This window comes from Triticum aestivum, chromosome 3B (genome assembly GCF_018294505.1).
Source record: "Triticum aestivum cultivar Chinese Spring chromosome 3B, IWGSC CS RefSeq v2.1, whole genome shotgun sequence".
Classification (NCBI taxonomy): Eukaryota; Viridiplantae; Streptophyta; class Magnoliopsida; order Poales; family Poaceae; genus Triticum; species Triticum aestivum.
Window position 1 is genome coordinate 833,493,563 of NC_057801.1, and position 6,442 is coordinate 833,500,004.

The following is a 6,442-nucleotide window of genomic DNA, read 5'->3' on the forward strand; positions in this document are numbered from 1 at the left end:
TTCTACTAGTGGTTGGGTCAAAAGCGGGAGACATTTTTAAGTTGCTAAAATAAAAAGGAACTATAATTCATGAAAGAATTGAAGAGAGCCCTTCTAGAATTGATAAACTAGAAGAATTTTTTTTCAAATCTAGGTACAGCTTTTGCTTCCGCTAAAACCCCGGTGAAAACTAGCAAGACTACTTAATTCATTAAAAACAAAGGATCAACTTCTAGCTATGATAAAGGAGATCTTAAGATGATTAGTATCCATGCCAACTTTATTGAAGTCATAAGAGACCCTTTCTGGGAAAATAAGTTTTCCAATCTAATGCCTAGAAATATTGCCTCTGAGAATTTACATGCAAAATCATTGAAAAATCCTAAGTGTTCGATCGAAAGATTGGACAAAGATGACAAAACTTAGATCCTACGCGTGATGCCTAGCTAGGGGCGTAAAATGATAGCGCTTGTTGGGAGGCAACCCAATGAATACAATTTATTTTTGCTTTTTGCTTTCTGTTCTCGAGTGTTAGCACAATTATTCTACTGCTATGATTGTGTTTTTGTGTTTTAGTTAGTGTTTGTGCCAAGCAAGGCCTTTGGGAAGACTTGGGTGAAAGTTTAGTTGATCTTACTGAAAAACAGAAATTTTTGTGCTCACGAGCTTTGTTGTCATTTTTTACAGAAGAGTGATTTTGAGTTGATTCTTTATGCATAGGATTAATAGACAAATTCCTCACGTCCACCTATTTATTTCATAATTTTTGGAGTTACAGAAGTATTCGAAATTTTCAGATTGCTACAGACTGTTCTGTTTTTGACAGATTCTGTTTTCTTTGCGTTGTGTGCTTGTTTTGATGATTCTATGGTTTTCTTTGATGAGTTTTTGCCATAGAAGAGTTTGAATACAGTAGATATAATGCAAAAACAAAATAAGAATAGGTTTGCTACAGTACTTATAGTAGTGGTTTGGTTTCTTATACAAATGGATCTCACGAAGGTTTTGTTTGAGTTTTGTGTGATTGAAGTTTTCAAGTTTTGGGTTATCTTACTATGGATGAAGGAACAAGGATAAGCAAAAGGCTAAGCTAGGGGATGCCCGAGGCACCCCAAGACAATATTCAAAGAATTAGCAAGCAACTAATCTTGGGGATGCCCCCGAGTGGCATCCCCGCTTTCTTCTAACGATCATTGGTATTTTACTTGAAACTATATTTTTATTCATCACATGATACGAGTTTTGCTTGGAGCGTCTTGTATGATATGAGTCTTTGCTTGGTTTGCTTTGTGTTTTTAAGTGTTGAATCCTTGTTGGACACATCTTTTAAGAGAGCCAAAAAATGCTATGCTTGCTCGTATGCTTCACTTAAATTTTTAGAGCCATGGACTTGCTCTAGTACTTCACTTATATCTTTTTGAGCATAGTGTGCTTTGTTAATTTTGAAGAAATGCTCTCATGCTTCACTTAGATTTATTTGGGAGTTAGTAACTCTCTTGCTTCACTTAGATTATTTTGAGAGAAAAAAAACGTATGCTCATGATCTTCACTTATATTTGTTTGAGCTTATCAAAAGCAACATATGAAAATAGTCCCAAAGTGATAGATATCCAATGAGGATATAATAAAAAATTTGATGAAGATCATTGGACAAAATAAACTTGATTCTTAGTAATGGTTTTGAGATATGACGATATGATATGTGAGTCATGTTGATGAGTAATTGTGCTTTAGTAAGAATATTGATGTTAAGGTTTGTGATTCCCTATGCAAACAGGAAAGTCAATAGTTATGCAATGAAATTTATATCCTACTTATGATGCATTATTCGGTGTTACTTATGATTAATGCTTGGGTACGAGTTTTTTTGCTTTTTGGTTGGTCGCTTCTCAATCTTTTTGCTAGCCTTCATTTTGCACTAAGTATGATCACTACTAGTGCATCCAAAACCCTTTAAACCAGTTTTGCCTTATGAGTCCACTATACCTACCTATATGCGATATTTCCATGTTGTTCTAAGCAAATTTGCATGTGCCATCTCTAATGTTCAAAATAAATTTCTCTTTTGTGTGCTCTACTACTCGCGAGGCGGTAAAGGGTAGCCAATATTTTCTATGCTAGATGTGTTATTCTCACGATGAGTGTTTATTCACTTGTCATTGCACGAGAGTACGACAAAGCTACTAGGGATGTCCAGTCCCGAAACTAATAAATGAATTTACTTTATGTTGTCAAATAATAAATTCCTTGGAAAGTGTTGGTATGGAGGGCACCCGTGAATACGGTTAGCCATGAAAAGTGAAAGTTATGGTGGAAAAAGGAATAAACTTTATTTTCTGTTTGGGAACCGCCTATGATGTGTCTAGCATGGAAAGTGTTGGGATGCTCCAAGTCGTTTTCGTTGGTAGGAAAAGTATGCCCCTCAAAAATAATTTTATCTCTCAATTTAAGCTTTGAGCTCTCGCACCTCTACAAATCACTACTTCCCTCCGCGAAGGGCCTTTCTTTTACTTATGCAATTTTTATTTTGAATTTGAGTCTCCATCTTCTTTTATAAAGCACCAACTAAGGGGCACTATGATCGTATTTGAGCATTGGGTGTAGCCAATATTCGAGTGTGTTTCATGAATGGATCAATGATTGAGCATGATGGGCTAGGGATAACTTGCTTTACTGTTGATATTTTGGAAGACATGGTTGCTTGTTGGTATGCTTGAGTATTAAAGTCTTCATGTCAAAACTAGACTATTGCTTTGAATCATATAAAAGTCCATATGACCATGCTATAAAGAAAAGAATGTGATGAACATGTTAGGCAACATTCCACATCAAAAATTCTGTTTTTATCATTTACCTACTTGAGGATGAACATGAGTTAAGCTTGGGGATGCTGATACGTCTCTAATGTATCTATAATTTTTGATTGTTCCATGCTGTTATATTATCATTCTTGGATGTTTTACAATCATTTTATATCATTTTTTGGTACTAACCTATTGACATAGTGCCCAGTGCCAGTTGCTGTTTTCTGCATGTTTTTTAACTTGCAGGAAATCAATATCAAACGGAGTCCAAACACAACGAAACTCCTGGAGGATTTTTTTTTGGGCCAGAAGAAAACCAGTGGGCCAAGGAAGCACCTAGGGGGCTGCTCGAGGGGAGTAGCACCCACTAGGGCGCGCCAGGAGGCCCAGGCGCGCCCAGGTAGGTGCTGCCCACCTCGGGTGCCCCCGAACCGCCTCTTTGCTCTATAAATACCACAATATTCCAGAAACCCTAGGGGAGTCAACGAAATATTGATCCAGCCGCCGCAGAGTCCAGAACCACCAGATCCAATCTAGACATTGTCATGGAGGGGTTCACCACTTCCATCGGTGCCTCTCCTATGATGCGTGAGTAGTTCTTTGTAGACCTACGGGTCCGTAATTAGTAGCTAGATGACTTCCTTTCTCCCTCTTGATTGTCAATACAATGGTCTCTTGGAGATCCATATGATGTAAGTCTTTTGGTGGTGTGTTTGTTGGGATCCGATGAACTTTGAGTTTATGATAAGATCTATGTTTTTACCCATGAAAGTTATTTCAGTCTTCTTTGATCTCTTATATGCACGATTGCTTATAGCCTCGTATTTCTCCTCTGATATTTGGGTTTTCTTTGGCCAACTTGATCTATTTATCTTGCAATGGGAAGAGGTGCTTTGTAGTGGGTTCGATCTTACGGTGCTTGATCCAAGTGATAGAAGGGGAATCGACACATATGTATCGTTGCTACTAAGGATAACAAGATGAGATCTATATCTCCACAATAGATAAACGGATCTCGTCTACATCATTTCATTGTTCTTATTGCATTACTCCGTTTTCTCATGAACTTAATACACTAGATGCATGTTGGATAGCGGTCGATGTGTGGAGTAATAGTAATAGATGCAGGTAGGAGTCGGTCTACTAATCTTGGATGTGATGCCTATATAATGATCATTGCCTGGATATCGTCATGATTATTTGAAGTTCTATAAATTGCCCAACAGTAATTGTTTTCCCACCATTTGCTATTTTTCTCGAGAGAAGCCACTAGTGAAACCATGGCCCCCGGGTCTCTTTTCATCATATTTGCCTTTACGATCTATTTTTTCTTGCATTTATTTTCAGATCTATTAAACCAAAAATACAAAAATACCTTGCTGAAGTTTATTTGTTCCACGATTTATTTATCCTATCTACCACTTTTTACCTCACGTTTTTGCCTATCTTGAGGCGCCGTACCAGGAAGGGATTGACAATCCCTTTAACACGTCGGGTTGCGAGCATTTGTTATTTGTGTGCAAGTGCTATTTACATGGTGTGAGGAGGTTCTCCTACTGGTTCGGTAACCTTGGTCTCATCACTGAGGGAAATACCTACCGTCGCTATACTGCATCATCCCTTCCTCTTTGGGGAAATACCGACGTAGTTCTAGCAGACATCACTCCCCTGGTTCCTAATTTCCTTCTTGGCCAAAGTGAAGGAAATATGCCCTAGAGGTAATAATAAAATTGTTATTTATATTTCCTTATATCATGATAAATGTTTATTATTCATGCTGGAATTGTATTAACTGGAAACTTGGTACATGTGTGAATACATAGACAAAACATAGTGTCCCTAGTATGCTTCTACTTGACTAGCTCGTTAATCAAAGATGGTTATGTTTCCTAAACATAAACATGTGTAGTAATTTGATGGATGGTTTCACATCATTAGGAGAATGATGTGATGGACAAGACCCATCCGGTTAGCTTAGCATTATGATCGTTACAGTTTCATTGCTACTACTTTCTTCATGACTTATACATGTTCCTCAGACTATGAGATTATGCCCCGAATACCGGAGGAACACCTTGTGTGCTATCAAACATCACAACGTAACTGGGTGATTATAAAGATGCTCTACAGGTGTCTTCGAAAGTGTTTGTTGGGTTGTCATAGATCGAGATTAGGATTTTTTACTCTGAGTATCAGAGAGGTATCTCTGGGCCCTCTCGGTAATGCTCATCACTATAAGCCTTGCAAGCAATGTGACTAATGAGTTAGTTGCGGGATGAAGCATTACGGAACGAGTAAAGAGACTTGCCGGTAAAAAGATTGAACTAGGTATGATGATACCAACGATCGAATCTCGGGCAAGTAACATACCGATGACAAAGGGAACAACGCATATTGTTATGCGGTTTGATCGATTAAGATCTTCGTAGAATATGTAGGAGCCAATATGAGCATCCAGGTTCTGCTATTGGTTATTTATCGGAGATGTGTCTCGATCATGTCTACATAGTTCTCGAACCCGTAGGGTCCACACGCTTAACGTTCGATAACGATTTGTATTATGAGTTATGTGATTTTGATGACCGAAGTTTGTTTAGAGTCCTGGATGAGATCACTGACGTGACGAGGAGTCTCGAAATGGTCGAGACATAAAGATTGATATATGGAAGGTTTTGTTCTGACACCGAAAAGGTTTCAGAATGGTTCGGGCATTTTCGGAGTATCGGGAGGTTACCGGAACCCCCCGGGGGAAGTAGTGGGCCATAATGGGCTTTAGTGGAAAGGAGAGGAGGGCCGTAGGGTGGTCGTGCCCCCCCTGGCTGGTCCGAATTGGACTAGGAGGGGTCGGCGCTCCCCCTCTTTCCTTCTCCCTCTCCTACTCCTTCCCTCTCTCCCACTCTTGGAAAGGAAGGGGACTCCAACTATGATTGGGAATCCTAGTTGGACTCCCCATGGCGCGCGCCCCTCATGGCCGCCGGCCTCCTCCCTCCCTCCTTTATATACGGGGGCAGGGGGGCACCCCAAAGCATAACAGTTATTCTCTTAGCCGTGTGTGGTGCCCCCCTCCACAGTTTAACACCTCGGTCATATCGTCGTAGTGCTTAGGCGAAGCCCTGCGCCGGTAACATCATCATCATCATTGCCATGCCGTCGTGCTGACGGAACTCTCCCTCGTCCTCAACTGGATCAAGAGCTTGAGGGACGTCATCATGCTGAACGTGTGCTGAACACGGAGGTGCCATATGTTCGGTACTTGAATCAGTTGGATCGTGAAGACGTTCGACTACATCAACCACGTTACTAAATGCTTCTGCTTTCGGTCTACGAGGGTACGTAGACACACTCTCCTGTCTCGTTGCTATGCATCTCCTAGATAGATCTTGCATGATCATAGGAATTTTTTTGAATTACTACATTCCCCAACACAAAGCAAGCACATCTTCTGTTGGCACAGTTGGATCACCACCTTCATCTTCATTGAGCATGGTGGTCTTGACAGAATTGGCAATGGAAGCGAGCAACTTGCTTTGCCCATTCAACTTCAACCAACAATGCATATATATGAAGTGTTTCTACTCCATATTGTCATATAGTGCACACCTGTACATGCTAGCAAAGGAAGACAATCGATGGCCAACAAGTTGCAACAAGCCACAAAT